A 22,370-nucleotide genomic window follows, 5' to 3' on the forward strand; every position below is an offset into this window, starting at 1 on the left:
AAAAATGATCAGTTGCAATTGCAATTTTTAATCACAATACATCCATACAACTCGTCGTACAGAAGATACATACAGAATAATTGAAGTGAAGTTAAAAAGTGTCATTACGAAGCGTTTCTTTGTTTTCGTCAGGCAATGAACGCTCTGTACAGTTGAGAAGAAATACAATAAAAAAAGAGAAAATCAATGAACTCATGTCGGGGAGTCAGACAGACATTGAATGACTTTGAAATGCTTTATGCAAAAATTGTGCTGCGCATTTTTTGTGATTGTGTCTGTAATGTAATGTAAAGTCTTCTTATTACTGCATTTTGCAACTTAATTCGTAATGTAATGATGTATATACATCTAGTGGGATGGTTTGGTTGGTGCGCTTAGCTAATAGAACTTGATATATAGGTATGAGAATGTATGTATATAAGATGTAAATGTAAAATAACCAATAGAATAAGATCTGATTCATAAACTTATACATATGATTGATCTGAGATAATTTTTTTTATCGTAATTAACGCACTTACAGGCTTTATTCAGCTCCATTTTGTGGAATTGAAATAAAAAAAAAAGTAAAGAAGTACAGCAAATTGAAGAGAAGAAGAAGACTTTATGCGTTTCAACTTACGAGGCTATCATGTTTTTGTGTCCGTCTTTTATATTAAAATGCGTCCCACTTTAATGCAATTCTCTTGCACTTCTCCTCTCTCGTTTAAATTTTCTTTAACTGACTTTTTTTTTTGCATATATCGCGTATACTGCTATTATTTTCAGTGATTTTAATTGTTGATGATGAAAGTGCAACAATTTAAAAATTCGCCCAAAAGGCTTTACATTAAATATTTTTTATGTACTCACCTTTCCCTTTCGATGTGATTAAAAAAGCTTCAAAGTTTTTTTTTTTGGATATTTCCCTTTTTACGCAGATTATTTTCACTGGATGTTTGTCTAAGTCAATGACGTCATTTGTCGAATATGAAGTAAATAATGTTTTTTTTTTGATTCTTTACTGTTTAAATATTAGAATTCTTGAGTTCCTGTTTGTAGGAATACATCAGAAATAACATTCACTTGACGAAATGATACGCAAAAATGAAGAACGAAACAGAAAATAAAAAGAATCCAAATATCTCCGAAAATTCTCTAATGTAATTTTATTGACCTAGGCATAATACTTTTTTTCGTGAGGCATAAGACGAATATACCAAAAAAAATACACATTTACTTCCGTTGCGAGCGCCCTCTCTCACGATTATTACTTATTTTGTGTTATCGGCAGTTTTTTTGTATATTTAATAGATATTTTAATTATAATGTTTGACAATTTTCACAATTTACTCTTTAAATTTGTTGCATCTATCCAATTATTATTGATTTTCACTTGTTAATAATGGTTTTTTGATGATTTATATCAAATTTACATCAATTTTCCTCTCTTTCTCTCGAGTTTTTTTTCATTGACAAAAAAATCTTTGCTTACTTTGTTCACTTTTTTATTATATTTTAAAAATTCCTTATTTTCTTTCAATAATCAAAATGCAAATATTAACTTGCACTTTATAAGCACAATTATCACTGATTTCATCGACGGTTGAACTACTACTCATCGACTACAACTTTTTTTTTGCCTTTTGCCAAATTTGCGTTATGTGTGCTTAAGACTACAGAATATACGAAAAAATGTTTTTTTATTTTTTTTTTGTGAATTGTTAAAGGCTTCTCACTGGTTCAACTCTCCCGAAGCACATAAGCTCTACAACAACAATTTGCCTGTTGTAGAGAAAAAAAAAATTATACACGAAGTTTGTTTCGTCAATTTTCCGTTTTCGTACGAAAAATCTGTATGTATAACACTCGCCTGCTTTATTGGCGGGTCGCGTGGAGGCTCACAACCGTGAACGATCAAAATTCGTTTTCTCCATTCGAATGTGTTTCTTTCATAGGGAGAGACTTGAACATGTATATGCATTAAAAGGTTCTTTCTCTCTCTATTTTCATTCTTTTTTTCTTCATTTCTGACGACAATGCGATATGCTATAGTGCTGATGATTGCAAATAAGGCTTTTTTATGTATATATAGTTAAACATAAGATGTGGAATTAGTAAATAAATGAAGTTATTGACTGATGCAAAAAATTTACATTCTCTCGTCATTTAAAACCCCTGATGTCATTCGATTATACATGCAAAAGCCAGAAACAGTCAAAAAAAAAGAGTTTGTAGGTTTTTTGTTGGATTCTCTACAATAGTACAAATAGAGAATAAGAAGAAAATTTGCAAATATGACAGCAGAGGCGCACAGACTTTACATATACAAATAGACATGTTTGTACATAGGCATCCGAATGATGATTTTCTTCTTCTTTCTTACTTCATGCCAACATAGAATTGCATTTAGAGTTGCATAGATGATGTTGGTGGGGAAGGGAGAGACTTAAAGACCGAGAATGATATCATTACCAAATGTAGACATATATTTCGTCTTAATTCTAGAATTTCTATTTTTATGTTTATTCATACAAACAAAACCATACATACATGCAACATTTTGAGATTATGTCGCCATTTAACGATTACATTACGCGTAGAAATGTGAAAAATATAATGGTAGGTCATTTTGAGCGATATTCTTTCCTCTTCTTCCCATTCTCGTGAAATTTATTCGACAAAAATATATATTTTTGTGGGCCATACGATAAATTCTTTTATTTTTAAACGTGGTTTGGTTTGGATTTTTCTTTTGCATGTCAATGTGCAGGAACGAGGCAATTTTTTTTGTGCAAGTTGAAATCAATACTCTTAATTTGTGAATATTTAAATAAATCATTTTGGAGAGAAATTTCGAAAGCTAAATAAAGTTTGCACAAATGTGTGTCTTGTCTTTGGCTTGTTGTTCTGAAGAAGTACTGCTACAAAAAGAACAGATTTTTCTTAGTTGTTGCTATAATTTGCAAGAACATTCAGATGACAGCGAGATTTAAAACGGTAAAAATTTCTTTGTGAAAGATTACAATGAAATGTTTTGTTCATTAATTTGAATTAAGATTTTAAAATTCATTATGGAAAGTACATGAGCTTTTAAGCAATTCTTAATGAATTGATGACTTCTTTATAGTGAGAACATTGCTGAATGAAATTTATCAAGATTTTTCTGTTTTCATCAAGTTTTCATTGAATTCTGAATAGATTGAGGAAAATTAATTAGAATCTGTGATTTACAGGTTTACATTATCTTGTTCTTAATATCGACAGTTCTCCGATGACGTCAATCTAGAATAACATTCTTTTACCCACACTCAACCATACAAACTTTCGTATACCAAGGATTGTAACATCGCATTTTAAAATTTTTACACAAATATCAAAAGATACATTGTTTTTGACTTTAGTGAGTTACATTAGGAAATAATAAAGCATTTCCAATGTTCATTATTAAAAGATTTCAACTCAAAAGAGGAAATTTCCAAAATTTGACAAATTTCCTTGAATTTTGTTTACAAACATTCAAATGTATGACCGTTATAAAATGCAAATTTTTGATCACAGTAAGCTAAATTGATTCAATGTTTACAAGATTCCTTTTTAAAATCCAAGGCAATTTTAAATTTTGGACTAAAACTTTAAATTCAAAAATGTCACACAACTCGAAATTTCACCATCGATTCCTACAAAAGCTTACCATCACTAGAGGATAAACCCTTTAGAACATTAAATTATTTAAACATCATAATAATAATTTAACATGTGTACATTCGGATGTTTTTCAACAATTATATTCAATATAAACATAACCACCCACATTGCAAAACCTTTTACCTGGAAACTGTGGGAAAATGTCAAGAAAGCTTTTGAAATTTTCTCGTAGCATTCACAAAAAGATGAAAATTATACCAGAAAAAGCTTGTTATAAAAATAAGCATTAAGGGTGTATTTTTTAAGAGTTCGAAATTTACTCATTTAACGAATTAGATTAAGGAGGATGACCTTTACAAAAAAATTATGGAAAATATATAGCTGTAAAGCTTCTGGCAGTTGATAGGATGTTCGTTATTTTTCAAGATCAAAAGGAGATCAGGATGTAGCCACGTTTTGGCTTCAATTCTACACAAAATAACAAATTAGATTTTTATTCATAAGACATGAGTTTCCGAGCGACACAAATGAAGAAGGGTCTGATATGGATCGTTGGAGACGGCTTGTCACAGCGACAAGTCACAGTCACTCGGAGACAACAAGTGGTTTTAAGTATTCTGCCACCTCGTCGCTGTTGTGGTAACATTAGTGCTGATCGGTATGCATCTGTGACAGAGACTTAAGGATCCATGACAGTGCCTTCTTCTTTTGTGTTACTCGAAAAATTAGGAAGAGGATCCACTACAAACCCTATGTGGCGTGGCTCCCAAATGCCACGTGTCGCGAGAGGCTTCATACTTCTCAAACCACATGAAATATAAAATTCTTGGATTTCCCAAGCCAAACAACAGAAAGTAGACATCGAATGTCATCATAGCAATAAATCACAAACATTCAGCCAAAAACATTTCCGATTTTCGTCCACAGAACACAGTTGCAATAAAACTACTCCAATTAATAAAGTAAATTCGAAATGATATCATGAGATATAGAGTCCAATTCCATTTGGGTCAAACATGTAACAAGAGTCATTAAATTTTCAGTGCTAATTCATAAGCAATAAATATATTATTACTTAATTTTTATTTTCAATTCGTACGTGGAATCCGTAATTGTCGACAGTCTATTATGTCGACTTGAAGGACATGACTAATTTGTTTATGTTTGCGTTCAATGATTTCAAATGTATGAAATTCAAAATAAAAAAAGATGAGATTGAAACTTGATAAGACTACGATTCTGTTAGAATCGGAAATCCTTAAAACAGATTTTGTTTTTTTCATGAAAAGCTTTTGGGAGTTCATTCATTGGATTGCACTGTCTGAGGTTGTTTAAGAGGATATTTTTATAGGATTAAAGGAAAGCATACATACTGAATCATTAAACAGCCATGAACATCGCTTCATTCAAAAAGTTTTTTTCAATCTTTTTTTTTTTTTGATGTTTCGCTTGTGTGGAAATTAATTTAGCATTAAGTCCATTGAGTAGTACCTTAATCATTTTAAATATTTTGTTTATTATTATACAGTGAATGAAATGAACCGATTAAACACGCTAGTCTATTCCTTATCATTTAATGGGGTTTTGTTCTATCACGTTTCATTCATTTCTGCGATTGATTTTAATACTTGGAATTATGCTTGACAAATTTTTGAAGATTTGTGTATTATAACGGTCATTTGAGATTTAAATAATATTTATTGTACATAGTTGGAAACCCTTTTTTCATACAGATTTGTTTTATAACGGTAATTTGAGATTTGAATAATATTTCTTGTACTTAGTTAAAAACCCTTTTTCATACAAAAGTTCAGTCTGTTTTTGAACTCCAAAGAATAAACATCTCAATTATTTAATAATCAAGAGGAAGTAGCTTTTAATTAAACTAAAATTACTACAGATACAAAATTGTAAATTACTCAAATTCCTGGAAAAATGAGCAACAATTGTTATACACACAGCTTGCTTAGATACAAATTTTTAAAACAAGATCAACTTTTTACTTCCAATCTACGTCATCACCGAAGATTTTATAATTTTGGACGAAGCCTAATGAATTAGCTTTTTGACAAAAACAGGTAGATTTGCGTCAATAGGCCAGTTTTAGCTTTTCTCTGACAAAAGAACATCTTCAAAGGATTTGCGTCCACATCTAGAATTTCAAATTTATGGATAAATCCCATTTTTAGGATTGTCATTTTGGCGTCATCAGAACTAACAAATTAAGTGGATATAGCAACTTCTTGATATTTTAAATGTTCCTTTCTAATGTCCTTTATTGATTATAGAAACAGTTGAGAATCCGCAAGTCAGCATGCTAATCAAATATTTGGGTCTTTTCAAGGGGAAATCCAATAGTTTGTTTATTATGTGAGTTTTATCCACACTTTGGCGTCTGATTTGTTCTAATCTTAGAAGTTATAACAAAATTGTGAATGAATGGATATATTAGTGACTTTAACTGCTAGGATAATGCCTTGATGTCAGATTTAAATTTGATTCGTGAATTAAAGGGGTCAAATTTCAGTAGTATTACCTTGGTATTGTCTTTGACAGAGTTAATGAACTCGAGGTTAATTTTATTGCTTCATTGAAGGTTCAGATTCCTAATTTTATGAACCTTATAACCTACAGGCCTTATGAAGCCTAGGATTGAGGAGGTAGGAGACTAAAAAGATATTCATGTTGCTTTCGTTTCCGAGCATGACAAATTGAAAGGCAACTTCGCGGACACATTTATTAACTCCAAGTAGACACAGCCTTCCAGATGGTTTCAAACAGTCGTCACTCGGGGTCAATTCGGGGTAAATTCTACCAAAATAAAAGCTCATCATTTTTGAATGCTAAAAGTGAATGACCCCTAATAATTGGGATTCCTCACTCTAATAATTGGATCCACAAAACAAAGCCTCATTTCCCAATAAAACATTAACAATGATTTCATTCAAAAGTCATTTTAAAAATTTTCAACGTTAAAAACTCGATAGTTCATTTAACTCTTTTTCGACACATTTGATTCATTCCAATCTCAAATATTCAATTGTTCGTCAACTGAAATTCTCGCAATGCACATTCATCCATTCTCACACACAATGTAGCTCCTCGTGTGCATACTTATAAAAAAAAAAATTGTATTTCGTATGATTCTTCAAGATCTTATTAACAAAGGAATAAAAAAATAATAATTGCTCTTGAGAAATTCGATCAGGCTGATTAAATTTGAACCAGAAACGACTAATTAAATAAATGATGATGCTATGACATCTGTTTAAATAATATGGAAATTCTCCGTTTCATTGCGTGACATTTGAAAATGTTAGTTTAGAGTCTAAATAAGGTAAACGAGTTCCATTGAGGATTTATGATGAAATTTGCATAAGTTAATCCTAAAGGAATCAAAGTTTGTCAGTCAATTTTGCCAACTTTCGAATCCATATTGTCTTCTTGCCTGTTACAGCCACACAGGAATCATAAAAGTAAACTTTTCAGGAAAGACTTTCCATTCATGAATGAATATTCCTAATAATTATTCTACACATCAAAGTCAACTTCATATTATCATCGTCATAATTACCGTCTGACTCTTTTTTTTTAGTTCTCATTTTTTTTTGTGTAGCACTAGAAACAATAAAAAAGTATTGAACATTAAAAACACCACAAAGGACACGAATAGGAACGTCTTTTTCCCATAAACTAGTTTGAACTTTCATGCACAATGTCGCACTTGCGACGAAAAGCTCGATATCAAAAAAAAATGTTATATACATATCGAGCCTGGATTGTGTGCGGCAAATAGAGAGAGTGAACCGAGCAAAGCATAAGCGAGTACGGGGAGGTGGTGGTATGAGAAATATATATATATATATATATACAGCATGAACTGTGTGTACGAAAAGTGCATTAACCGACTGCACGTGGAAATCAAAAGAATTTTCATTCGTCGCTGCTGCTGCTTATACTTTTTTTTTGTTGTAGGTACGTTTTACATCGCTTTACAATAAATATATATAAAAGTAATAAGAAGTAGATGATGATGATGGTTGAGGCAAGCAAAAAAAATCAGCAAGAAGAAATGAAGTTGACCTTATGCTTGTAATCTGCAACACTTTCGCAGTTCTCATTAAAATTACACACAAAGGAGGAGAGAAATATGACATGAAAAAGCGTGAATGTTATCTCAAGGTTTCCTTTATTCGTGCAAAAAAAAAAAAGAAGTAAGCCTTAAAATATTCATTATCTAAAAATTCTTATCACAAAGAAGTTGGATGTACAACACAAAAGAGTCTTTTTTCACAATAAGACTGACTGATTCATTACTTAACCAAGCTACAAAAATTGGCCAAGACAAAGCTTGTTTATGCAATTTGAATGTGCATCGATTATAGGACATATAAGAAAGTTAAATTTTTGCATTGTAGGCCTCACATCATCATCATCACCATATAAAATGCCAGAATTTCATATACCAACACAATTATCTCAATACAGAAATAGTACGATGAACTACCAAGTCGAAAATAATGTGGCGTTCACATCCACGTGCTACATATCTCGATTCGTTCACGTTACAACCTCCGTAGCGTTCACTGTTGTTCACCTCCCTGTATTTTATTATTCTGTCGTCGTTTTTTTATACTCAGTGCATTAGTATAGTACTATAATCGAGACAACTTGATGCCGAACTTTGTTTCTTTACGTTCGCTTACTTCGGAAAGCTCCGGTTTATCGAATGAAATATGTTTTTTATATATATGTGCAGTTTTGCAATCGGCAAATTGCCACTTAAGTGTTTTTTTTTCCTTTCAATTTACTCGGCTACCGATGTCTTATTGCAGATTTTCTGTTGCATTAACGCGCAAAGCTGAAATAAGTGCTGAGTGCTGACCAATCACAATTGATTTGAAATTGTTAGAGGATGTTTGTTGCTTTTCTTTTCTAGCTATGAATGTGATCGTCGTTTGATACATGATTTATGGTGAGAATATTAATAACGTCAAGAAAGGACATGGAGCAGAACAGTTTTTGGTAAACAAATTTTACTGACATCATCGGTGTTGGATACGTGATCAGAAACGGCATTTACTGGATTTTTCTGGAATATTGTTAGACTATAAATCAATGTTGATTAGAATCAGGAAGATCCCAAGTGTTTCTGTTAAAAAGCCCGAACGACACCACAATGATAAGGCAACAGTCTTTGATGGTGTTCGTCAAGTGCCTGCCACGTGGTTTTAAGGATCCTGCCACTCCTTCGCTGTTCTGACAACATTTCAACATGTTCCAATCGGAATGAACTTTACTTCACTCAAAATTACCTAACAGAATCAGATCTAAATGCCGAAAAAGTTCTATCCCATAAAATTTAGAGCATTTTTATATCCAAAAGTAAAATATTGGATGGGATTTCGTAACATCTAACACTACGTGTGATCTGAAACTTGAAAACAAAATATAAATCTGATGATTCAGCTCTTTTAAAGAAGCACACACGTTATATCTTATGTAAATTAGTCTACCTTGATTCAAAATAGCTTTTGGTTATAACCAGTATAAGTGTTCTTTTTTTATAGAAATATTCAAATAGATTTTTTGTTAATTTGAATTTTAAGACATGACATTAAACTCAATATGATTAATCAAGATGGGTAGGTCAGAACCAGGTATACAAAATCTGTTAAGGTATATTAAGGCTAGAGGTGAAGACAGGATATGAGGAAGTTGAATTTGAAAGAGCTTTAGCTGCAAAGATCGAGATCAACTCAGATTTTGTATGAAAAAGTCGATTCCAGTGTTCAAATTTTATAAGACATCGAGTAGACTTTAGTCGAATTTTACATACAAAATCAGATATTGAGCTCTAGTGGACTCTAATTGATTCTGGAGAAAACTTGAGTCGGTCACTTTCAGGCTCTGGTTTTAGGTATTGGATTTATTAAAAAATGAAGGTTTTGTCCGAAAATGCAGGTCTGCAGTCTTAGACAAACAGTAAGGCTCAGTCAAAAACTGCAGGTCTGCACATTCAAAATCCATGAAATGCAGGCCTGTGAATCTAAAATGTAAGAAATGCATACATGTAGTTCTTGGCTAAATCCTTCAAAAATTCCACTATTTGAAGCACTTGACTAGTTGTTTTTCAAATTTTTAAGTAGTCATTACATCAAAAAATTTATAAAAAAATCGTGACACACTTAAATTCCTCCTTAAGTAATAATGAACTCTTTTTAGTAAAAGGTTAAGTAAAAAAATATTAAAACTTTGTGTCTCGTGTGTCATAAAAATGTTTTTAAAATAACTGAGAATATGTCGACTCTAGGAATTGATTTGTGAGTCGCAAGTAGCTCATTGTTGAGCTAAAGGTTGTGCAATTGTTCAGCACTTCAATACTCTACGACCCTGCAATCATGTGTCAAAAGAATTGGTTCTAATCCCACAATAAACATTAGCTTTACAGTAAGTTGAACCCTTACTCGTGCAACACGATCGGCACTTTTAAAGAATTGAGTATCAAAAGTGAATAAACACATAAAAAAATGGAATTTTTTAAAAATTTGCATGACAAGTGTGATCATCATACGATACGATATACTGTGCAACTTTGTTTTTTATCGCTTAAACGCTTTCACATTATTTAATTAAGCAATAAAAGTTTCTAACTCAAAAAAATTATCCGGATTCAATAATGTGATATCTCTTGGTCGACGCATCAAATGTAGTTCCCGGAAAGCACGTGGTGTAGAGATGGAAGGAAATCTGGTGTTAGGTTTGCTTGATTTTGGATTGAAGCCACTAACTAAATTACTTCGCTGGCAAACAGATCAATTGTGATCCATGACCTCCCTCAGATGGCGCCTAAAACTGGTGGCTTTCGCTGGCTTCTGGTTCTCCAATAACCAATACTGTCTCTATCGACAGATTCCTTCCAAGAGTTCTTTCCATCGTCCACAGCTCTTTTCCAAGTCAGATTTTGGTCATTAATGGAGCTAATTCTTTTACCGCGATAAATCCAGCTTCAGGCGCCAATTGAAGAAGGCTATGGTTCCTACTGGATCTGTACATCCAGCAAAGGAAGTTAGTTAGTATTTAATGGTTCATCTAATAATAACAAGCCCAACCAATCGAAACCTCTTAATTTTTACTCTTTTTATAATGTCAGCCGATCTATAAATTTAATACAATTCCGCGTTGTTCCTACATTTTGCTTATTTTCAGCTGCAAAATGTCAAAATACATCATTTTTAACCCAATTTGACGGTTGAAAAAATTGAGATTTCCCGCATCGCGCCACTCAAGTCTGTTTATTAGAAACTCTCCCATCTGGTCCAAGCATCATCCAGAAATCCCACATAGCTCATAAAAAACGAACGCATATCCAACAGAAAAAGAAATGAATGCTCTCAAAATAGTACAAAAAAATTTTTATTTTTTATTTCCGTCATTTATTCGAAAATTAAAATAAAGTCGAAAACATAGAGAGAGAGACATCAACTGTAATAGAGGCATTAGATCAAGTTCGTTGAACCTTTATTTCTTTTAAAACTATTTTACTCTCTCCATCTCCTCATTTCATTCAAAAAAAAAGTTGTAGATAAATCTCCGAATTTATGTTTTTTTTTTTCTTCTACTCACTACATGCATTCGCCTAGCAGTGCCTCGACGTCGAACAATTGTTGAACATTATTTATTTTCGAGAGAGTGATCGCCGACTTTATGCGTCTAATGATGATGATGGTGTTAGATGCTGGAACTCCGACAGTGTCATCGATCTCAAAAATTTCTCTAATTCTCTCTGTGCTCAAAACTTTTTTTGGAGGAAAGAAGAAAGAAGTGGAAGAAGAAGATGAAGCAAGAAATTTGCGTGTATGTAACAATTTATTGACCTCGGACAGTCTAACTTAGAGCATGCCTACAAAAAAATTTATTGTGAAGCCCAACAAATTTTTTTCACTTCTCTCACTATTTCCATTATTTGTGTGTATTTGCAGGCACGTACATAGTGAATGAATTAAGTTTCATTGACCTGCATTTTAATATTACGACTATTCATATAGTTATTTTTTGGGGAAAGCTTAGAGCGAGAGAGATGACAAATTAATCGCTGTTACTGCTGCTGCTGTACACTCTTTCCATGATCAGTGAAATTTCATCTTGTATGTGAATAAATTTACTTGAGTATTAAGGCATTGTTTGGACGGGTAGAAAACTTTTCCGTGGAACACATTATGCAATTTTTGGATGATGGAAAATAAATAAATATTTAATAAAAGGGTGCGTTCGTAAATGAGGTCAATCTATTGGCTTAGCGACAAGGGGATAGCTGGAGGGTTAGCAGGTATTTTGTATGAATCACCCAAATCCTCTCTTAATACACCCTATTCCAACCCCTTCTGAAAATAAATTCCAAATAATTATCCTTTATCTTCTTACTTACATTGCCGTACAGAAAATAATGGAAGAGCTAAAATGTGACTCAGAAGCTAATCAAATGCCCTTTCTTATAATGCTAAACACAACGCTGGTGATCGATCTAATCAAACTACTCCTTTTTTAGTGGCAGCTCACAATAAATCTAAAGGGTAAGTCTAACCTCTGTAAGGTGCATGATCCAGAGTATATCAATGCAACGTACTTAGCCACAATTTGTGTGTCGCGAATACGAAAACCAATTTGATGTGACCAGAACAGCGAAAAAGCACCAGGATACAACTAGACTCTCCTTGGATTCGAACCCGTAACCTTTGAGTCGATTGACCGACTTTCTAACCAAATAGAGCATTGCCAACTTTCCTAAGCAGAATAAGGTTTTGATATGATCACTGTTGAATGTATGAAGCTGGTTAATTCCTATATTCTTTATACCCTAGTTAAGTTAAGATGTCTGTCTTTAATGTTGAGTAGATCAGTGTCTAATCATTTGAAAACCAAATTAAACGACTTTTGTGTCCAACCTCCATTGAAGACCCCAATTGAACACCGATTCTCTCATTCCAGCCTCTTCAAAATTTACACCTAATTTTCAAACGATCCCCACCCAAAAAAATGAAACAATAAACATGGAAAAATATTTTTTCAAACTACCTAAGTTGTTAATTTCATTCCTCTTCTTCTTGCCTTCATTTCAAAAAAATTTGATGTTGACCGTGGTCAATGTACGGAAGAGATGTTATATCGCATGTTAGACACGTACGCAGACATACAATGGAAACTAATAACAGTGTTTTTTTGGGTATATATGCTGATGTTTCTCTCTCTTTGACCAAATAAATGAGATAATTTTTAAGAAACGTGAGTGATTGCGAAGATCACTTTTATGGCATTCAACTTTCCAAAAAAATATGAAAATTTCATGCTGAAGGTCTTTGAACTTGTCTACTTTTTTAGACAAATTTCTCGTGAGTTTGACTTCATGTTTTGGAGATTTGAAGCTATTAGTAAGCATAAAGATGAAGCATGAAGCATTTATTGTGGATGTTGAGCTGCATATCTTTCAGAGTTTAGTACTAATTCTGTTCTAAAATCCAAATGACCTAAATACTCAATTCCGAAATTCCATTCATTTAATTCACCAGAAAGCTTGTCTCTCAGTCATGCAACGACAACATTTTTTGTGTCTGCAAATTGTCTGTTCATCCACAATATAAATAATTCATAATTCTTATTTAAAGCTGTTATTTTACTTGCTCAATTAACTGATTCCATCGCTTCCATAACAATTTCATCTCACATGTTTTTATCATGAAAACAACTACACGAGCTTTAAATTACATCCGATAACTCAATTAATATTAACCATGACTCGAGTATCAACGCAAGCTTGCGACCAAGCAACATCGAGGGTTTTAAGATATTTTTATGGCTAATTATGATCTCGTGGAGGAATATCAATAACATCGAATTCCGCGTTTTTATTGCTTTATGTCCAGATCAAATCAGATAACTTGGTTGATACTTAATTGCGAAGTTGGTGCTGTTAATGGAAATTAGAAACAATTTTTCAAATGTTTTAGAACTTGAAGATTAGAAAATCCCACAAAAGTAATCTAAAACTGCATTATCACCCAGACCATTCGGGATATGACTTGCTAAACGTGCCGCGCACCACGATCATACATATGCAGTCTGACAGAATGGCAAGTGTTACGTTATTGCCCAAAAAAATAACCTTCACATTATATTTAATTCATATTAATCATTAAAAACTGCAAATAAATCGTGGCTCAATAAAAATAGAATCACAAAACAAATAATATTTCATTCTTATCCCAAATTTGCGCAGTTGACATCAAATGGCAAGTGATCAAATGATTTATGTGTCGGTAGTTTAGTCAGGAAGATAAACAAACAAAAATCACCAAGAAAAGACAACAATTTAAGTGTTTTTTTCTCAAGTGGTGAATGGAATGTTGATGGAAGCTCCAGTTATTGTGCTGTTGACATAATTAGAGTTTGATGACACACAAGATCACAATGAGATTTGAATTTGTTTTTGTGAAATTTAATTTCTCTAAAATTTTTAACAATAACAAAATGTAACATCAATATGCCACAAATCCTGCTTGATGGCCATTAAAAGTACATTACAATGTCGAAAAAATGGAGCTTCAGGCATGGATTTTGAAATATACACTTAAAGTAAACCAATCGCAATTGAGATTGTTGAACTTTGGCTGATTTTTCGTGTAGGAAAGAGTGCTTATGATGGATGGTAGGAGCGCATTCAATGCTGTGATTGAGATATTGTCAGATTTTGAAGATCCAGTAAGGAAATGTAATTAAATAAATGCAAAAATCAGAAAAATTTGAATTTTTAAATTTTAGAACACTTTTAGGACAAATATTGATTCAAATTTAATTTGACAGTTGCAATTTCAAATTTAAAATGTCGGTCAAATGGACATCTGGAAGACTCAAAAGATCATTCATTTACCATCAAAATCCGCTCAAAAATTTATATTCGTAACAAAAGCAATTATGAACCAATAAAAAAAATTTGCAATTCACTAAGAAGATAAAATTAAAGAGTAATATTGAGTCATATTACTCAACAGAGTCAACAACATGAAAGTAAAGCAGATATGTAAAGTGTTGATTTTCACCACATTATACACAGCCAAAAGAGTTCGCGCAAAAACAAAAAAAATTGTCAAAAAAAATTGTACTTAACGTCGCTACATTATTTGGCAGTTTATAATTTATAGACATATGGGCAAGTAGGAAAGAGAAATTGCGAGACTCAACACTTTATGTATTATTCAGTTGATACATTGTTGCAAAAGCTTAAAAATTAAAGAATAAGAAGACAAAAAGTCTCTTAATGTTATAATCTACCGAAAATAAAAGGAAGTAGAAACCATGAGCTATACACAAGATTCAATTTATTTTCGGTCAATTAATGTCTTTATTATTGTTATTAAAATTTTCTCAAACGACTTCCACCTTTCATCGATCTAATAAATAAATCTGCTTCGATTCGTGAGGTTAGCAGCAACTTAAATGAATGAAAAATTGTACACAGACATACATATGCGCAAGATTAGGAGTTTCATAGAGAGTAATAAAAATTGGAGAAAGAAGTCATTGACACCAGAAATGAAAAAAAAAAGTTTCATTTTTTTCAACTTCGTAACCAAAACACAATTATGAAAAAAAAAACTACGAATTAGATCGTATTCGTAATAAGAAGAAGTCTTTAGATCGTTATGAGGTACAGTCAGCAGAGAATTATCATGTAATACTTTCTCGATTGCCTGGCTAGATTTTCTATTTTTGCTCTTTATGGGCTTTCGTCTCTTTCTGATCACTGGCTTTTGTGCTACTTGAGTTGCGTCAATTTGGTTATTTTAGTATTGTTAGAACTTGATTTAAATGGCTTAATATTTAATGAGTACTTTAAGACATTTAAAGATTGCTTTGTTGAATTTGAAATTAAGATTGAGAATATAATTTCAACAGTGATTCATTTCATTTGACAAATGAGTAATTTGGCCCATTTTTGATGATTTCTTATCGAATTTTGACAGTAATTCATAGAAGCTTATAAATTTAGTTGAAAACTGACTCTATGATTCATCTGTCTGTGTCTTGTTACTAAAATACTTCGGTTGTTGCTTGCATTGCTGTTCTATGAGACTCTACCAGTTGAATCTTAGCTAATCTTAGTACTTAGATGTCTTCCGGGTGTATTTAATCACTTATTATCCATCTCAATCAATTTATCAGCAGAATTTCTGACTAAACTTTTAAGTTTGTGAGAAAAATACATTAACTGTCATTGAATATTCAAATTATATTTGCAAACTAATATTAGTTGGTTTTCCCCTTTAATAGTTGTAAACCCCTTCATATAAATATTTAGTCTGTTTTTAAATTGCGAAGAATAAACATAAAAAATAATTTAAATAATTTTAGGAGTTCTTTAATTAAACTTATCAATGTTACAGACCTCAACAATTCGATAAACAGGAACAGAAGCAATCAAACAGTCGAAAGTAATAATTTGTAAGCATTCTAATAGATTTAATCGATCAATTATAAATCTTAAGAATCTTAACATTCAGAAAATCAAATAAAATGTTGCTAAAAGTCATCAAGAAGCCTCAATCCACCTAAATTTAAAAATAAATGAACATTGATCACCTACTTAACCACACCAAATATCTATCATCCACATTCTTAATCTAAATTTATCATCATCCCAAAAATAATAGATGGGTCAATAAATCGAATGTGACATAAATAAGATTAACCTCTCGGTCGTTGTCCTCATTAATTAATTTTGTCATATCAGTTTGCCTACGAAAGGGAATCTCTTTGATGTATGTGACTATATCCACATATTAGAAGTAGAATTCCTTTCGGCAAAAACATGAGGCATGTGCAAAATGAGAAATTACACAAGTGTTCAAGCCTCCTTGTGACAAAATATAAAAAAAGAGACGATCGTAATGCTATATTTAACAACAAATAGCAATTTGTATGTAACCTGTAGGCATGTCATTCCTTATTTAATGTAATGAGAAATAAATAGAATACTTTTACGTACATACTAATGATATTTCTTTTTTTTTTGTTTATTTGACCTACATTATGGCACTGCGTTTAATATCAACATTGATGGAAATGCGTATGCGCAATCTCTATCATTTTTTCGGGAACATGTTTGATGATTTTCTTTATATTATATTTTTGGGGGAATCGAAAAAAATTGTGCGTTTCCCAAAAAAAAATATTGTATATTTTTGGATGTGTACACGCATAAGAGAGTTCAATGAACTTTACATTACAGCAAACATTACATAACTTTTTCTTTCTATACTCTACTCTACTCTCTCAATATTTTTTTGGTGTATATTCGTTGTAAAATATTATTTTATACTTTATGTATATGTGCGGGAAGTGGAAAATTGACTTGACTTTACTTTCCATTGAACTCACAAATACACACACAAAAAAAAGTATCAAATTTTTTTAAATGGAAATAAGACTTTCTTGGTAGGCTCACAATACAAATGAAAATGCGAAGAAAAATTTCCAATTTTTCATCGTCGTAAGACGCACATACAGAAGAAGAAAAATTGAGAATTTTCATGTAGTAGGCAAAAGGCGAATGAACTTTATCTAGGTTACGCATTTATTCTTAGCACTTTCTTTTCCTTTCTATCGAGAATTTTTTTTGGTGAAGAAGAAACAAATTCAGTTTTCCCCTCTGTGCTGTGCCGTCTTGGGCTATGGCGCTGCTGCTTAAGGGGGTCATAGATAAGTGATGTTTATCGGTGATAGAATTCGGATTATTAAGATTCTAATCTGGTAGTATTGTCTAATTCTGTCTAGTTATAAATTTGACATTCTACAACAGCTAGACATTACATTATGGCTTGACATTCGGTCGACTAATAGCAGCTTGGTCCACTTACTCGGGAATATCCTAATGTTCACTAAGTTTCCTCTTGCAGACCTTTAAGAAACGTAGAGCTATCTAAAATTCTGATAGTTAAATTGTGGTTTTAGTTGAAGTTTTCTGGTTGAAAGCTGAACTTTCCTTACTTTCCTATTACTTAGCTCTGCATACAGATCAATTGTTTCCCATGAACTTCCTAAGATTGCGCTTGAACCTGACTCATACTTGTCAATTGCTAAAAACCAAGAGCAGCATTGTCTTTATCAACAGGCTCGTTTGATTAATTCTACGGTCGCTAATGTTATCGTCAGCACAGAGTATCGGAGAATTCCCTTCGAGTCGATATATTCAAGCTAAAGTTCTAGATAATGACATATAATGATATCCCTTGAGAGCAGTTAAGAACCAAGCCTAGATTCTCTTCCCTGATTTATATCGAGAATTAGTCCAAGTCATGACATCAAAAACTCAATGAATTAATGTTTAGCTGTTCAGTCCCTAAGACAGATAAATAGCTACGCATTAATAAGCTTCACAAGGCAAATGATAGCCGAACGACTTAAAGTTCGCCAAGCACTCAAGCCTTAATCTACACTTCATAGTGGACTTCAAACCCTTATCTCCAACGTCATCTACGAACGCCCTCAAATGGAAATGACGTAAAAAAGAGAAATTTTTGTGATTAGACTTAATGCAATCGTCATAGCTGCTTTAAGACAAGTTATTTATTTTACATCTAAATGAAAACAGATTATATGCATAAATTATGCATGCTTTATATAAGAGTAGCTGCACATCATGGATAATATTAGTCGTGTGACGCCAAATTCATCTCCATCTATTCATATCCAAAACTTTATATTTTTTCATAATATTATATGAATCATTCATTACTTCCAGGAACATGAAAAACCGGGAGGAAGGAAGGAACGGACGATTGAACGAAAAAAAATTCCTGTGGGGTTGAAAAAAAAGAAATTCTTAACCATGTAGAAATATCATTTGTTGAGTGGGGTTGAATGGATTTTTTTTTGTGCTTCTAAAAATATACTTACTTCCTTTTTTATAGACGCACGCAACAGGGATTAACAAGAAAACATTTCTACTTTCACTTTTTTTCCACAATTTTCATCCTGAACGCACTTGTGTAGGTGTGGATGTGTTTAGTTGTAATTGTAAGGATAATTGGCATTGTTTATAAATTGCGACTATGGATTTTGTTGATAAGGGTCGACTTGTACCACATTGACATGCTTCATTCCTTATTCTTCAGATTGTTTGAGGACACTTGACATAAGATGAATTTTTATGTATGAAGGAGCATTTAAATGCTTCGATGGATATTTTATTGTTCATTGTTTCAAGAAAATTGGGATAGAAATCTTCAATTGTGTACTTTTTGGATGAAAACCTTTCAGGATGAGATGAGTTGTGAAGGGAAGAAGCATATAAGGAATGAGATATGGTTGTGAGATGTTAAAAGGGTTGTCCATCAAATATTGATGCTGTTTTGGGGAAAAATTCAAAGATCCAGTGATGTATTTTTGTTGAATTTAAGAATTGCTGAATTTTTTTCAATGGATCTTAATTTAATCATGGAAATACATTGAAATTAGCAGATGCAATCAGTTACCAAACATAAAACAGAACTACCTTCAAGAAAATCCACAAATTTCATAAATTTCAATGCAAACTCCACACAAATATTTCCCAAACCATTTTCAAACAAACACCCAAAAATTAGAGAGCTACTGCATAAGTCAATGAACCTCCATAGATCTCTCAACATAAAAATAAATATGAAAAATCCAAATGCAGATATTTTTTTGTTACTTAATCAAATCTGTTTCATAATGCTGAATTCTCATTATAAACTTTTTTCTTCTTGCCTGCTCATATTCAGCATGAATTTTTTATTATCTATAATTCAAATCCATGATTAAAGGAATCAATGCCATAAAAAATATTTTTTTACAAAAAAGTTCAACGACAGTAAAATAAAGAACTCCATAATTTAATACATAAACATAAACTTTTTTCCTCGTCAGGCTCATAAATTCCATCCTTTGTTCCCAAAATTTTGTAATTCACCCTTTTTCTTCCCCATTCCTTTTTCTTCCCCAAAAATCAACACACAAAAAAAATTTATGTGTATAGTCAAAAAAAAGTTCATTTCTTTTACTTTCACTGTCTCATTTCCTCGGTCGTTGAACTTTTGTCCCAGTTCTTGTTTCGTCGACTGCGTACAAGCATTGTTGTTGATACCGCTTGTCTTTTCTTCCCAAAAAAATTTTTATATATACTGTATACACAATAATTTTATCCCTAAAATAGATATCGTCAAATATTTTGACAACCTCATTACAAAGCATAAAAACATGAAAATGCGAAAGCATAAAAATGCTCCATACAACAGAAATTTGTACATTAATCAAATTAAACAAAAAATAACACACTGGAGTGTAGGCAGAGATTTTGTTGGGGTATGATGGGGTATAATACGGCGTTGATTACATAATTAAGCACAACTAAAGAACTGAGATGATAATACACCAAACCAAAATATGTCAAAACAATAATTGATCGTAGTTGCATGTCCCTCAAAATTTATTACGGCGTAGGTTTGATGTTTGGATTCAAGGATAAAGTTAGGTATAATGCTATATGCTAACATTTAGCTAAGTTGGTTGAAAAAAGACAAAACTAGATCAAAATAATAAATAAACATAGTTGTATGCCCCTCAAGTCTAATCTAAATCCAAGAACAAAGTTGAGAGGAAACCACTGGACTCTAAACACAACCAAGGAGTCTGCCAAGCAAATTTATGCTAATCTGATCAAAATACACTGAAGTTATGTCAAAAAAAAAAATCAATTTAGCGTAGTTGCATGCCCTTCAAAATCTAATAAACTATCAAAATATCAATGAATTGATAAATCAACAAACAAGGTTTAAATTCAGTTTTTAAAAGTCCATAACAAAATTAATAAAAACCCCACTGACCCCTCCATAACCCTCCTAGATACACCCCTGAATCTCATTGTCTTCATGCGGGGGATAGATGGGCAGATAATGATTTTTTTTTCTCTATGTTTTATGTCTCATTTGACTCATTCATTTTCCACAACAACAAATAAATTAGGGAAAAGATTTACGATTTGCTTTACAAGAAAAAAATAAACTTTTTTGAAAAAAAAATGAAATAAATTTTTTATATTTGTAGTTTTGTTATTGCTGCCTTAATGATATCTCAAGTGGAAATTTTTTCTACTTTCATTTACACTACACTGCACTACATTCTATATTTATCGGCATTTATTTTCAGTTTTTTTTATATGGAAGCAAAATATTTGTTACAATGACCGATAATTGCTGGGTTCAAATATGCTGTAAGAACTCCCCACTGTAAAGTAACGAAAACCACGTGTCTGCCGACTTAAAAAACGATTTTTCTCAAAATAAAAGTTCTTTGATGTTCAGAAACTCAATAATGAACATAGTTTTTACTGGGCTGCAATATGAAAAATATTTCTAAGTTGCTAGTTTATGGAAAATTTTCAGTGACTTTAATGATTGGGCTAACAGGAAAACTTTTGTGCGAAAATGTTTTTTCGCGAGGTTGTGGTTGGGAATTTTGTTGATTTTATTGAATTTTGATTAGATTGGATAGTCTTTAGTATTTTTTAATATTAAAATTGCAAATCAATAACATTATGATCTGGGAAATTTGAATTTTGATGAAAAAAATTGTCCAGAACAGCCTTTACGTTGTCTTTATATTCTTAAACCTTATAAATAGGTCGCTGTTGACAGTATAATCAACTGTCGTTTAATATTCAAATTGTATTAGCATCTAAAATTAGATTGATTTTCCCCTTATACACAAAGTTTTAGACCCTTCATATTAATATTTTAGTTTGTTTTCTAACTTCAAACAATAAACATTATTCTTATTTATCTTTATTAAGAAGTCCTTAATTATACTTATTAATAAATGAGCAATTCCTCAACAGTTTCTTATCACAACAGTCCTTAACAATCTGTCATAATCTAAATTTATCATCAGATTCTCTTCAAAAATCAAGTTAAAATCCTGAGATAGATCAAAGATACATTTAGTTCATAAATAAGAATTTCCATTTTATCTTAATCCAAGTAATCATCCATCCATCAACTCTACCACAAAAATCCTATGAGAATTTCATCAAATTCATGCAAATAAACTTATGCTGAATATTTACCAAAAAATTCGAGAATTTTCATCATGATTTTTCTAGCGAGAGAAAAAAAAGCAACAGCAAGAACAACGCAGAAGCAATGGAAATTTCTCCCTAATTTAACTTTCCTCCTTTTGCTTTATAACATCAATTATTATTCTTTATTCATAAAAATGATTCTTTTTCAACATGAATATTCACTCAAAGCATGCTACATGCTGAAATTTAATGTAAATTATAGCAATTTATAAAACTTTTTTGTTTCTTTTCATGCCTTTGATTTCGGATAGATTGTAATTTAAATAACTTATTCGTGGTAAACTACAAATGGAAATAATGGGATAAAGTTCTTAAACATTAAATTGATTCATCCTTTTGACACGAATATTTCAAAAACCAAAACTAAATGTCAATGGGTTGAAAACAAATCTTTAATCCTAACGAAGGGAAGACAGCGAAAGAAAATTGAATTAGAAAGGAACTAATGCGCTGCTTTACAGCTAGAGTCGGTTTGAGTACGTGAATTGATTCCATGAAATTCCTTCCACCTTTTAAATATATAAATTTTCATTGTTGCCATAAATTTTGTATTTTGGGGTTGAACATTAAATATTTCATGTATTGATTGCTG

The 22,370-nt window shown here is 31.8% G+C and overlaps 1 protein-coding gene and 1 long non-coding RNA gene across 3 annotated transcripts in view; one reads left to right on the top strand and one right to left on the bottom strand.

Annotated features, from left to right (window-relative positions):
- Window positions 1-1,716, bottom strand: part of LOC139097994 (Krueppel homolog 1-like) — a 17,094-nt gene extending 15,378 nt beyond the window's left edge. Inside the window, exon 1 of the mRNA XM_070650073.1 lies at window positions 853-1,716. The gene's annotated coding sequence lies outside the window, so the exon portion shown is untranslated. The remainder of the gene's footprint in view (window positions 1-852) is intronic.
- LOC139097995 (uncharacterized) overlaps window positions 1-16,627 on the top strand; it is a 20,334-nt gene extending 3,707 nt beyond the window's left edge. Inside the window, exons 2-3 of one of the 2 annotated variants that reach the window (XR_011545129.1) lie at window positions 11,274-11,484; window positions 11,610-11,905. This is a non-coding gene — a long non-coding RNA (uncharacterized lncRNA). Of the gene's footprint in view, window positions 1-11,273; window positions 11,485-11,609; window positions 11,906-16,064; window positions 16,123-16,181 lie in introns of those variants that run through there. The other variant, XR_011545130.1, reaches the window with a different exon arrangement.
- The last annotated feature ends 5,743 nt before the right edge of the window (window positions 16,628-22,370 follow it).

This window comes from Chironomus tepperi, unplaced genomic scaffold (genome assembly GCF_022539635.2).
Source record: "Chironomus tepperi strain 1889 unplaced genomic scaffold, CSIRO-AGI_Ctep_v1 contig_445, whole genome shotgun sequence".
Lineage (NCBI taxonomy): Eukaryota > Metazoa > Arthropoda > Insecta > Diptera > Chironomidae > Chironomus > Chironomus tepperi.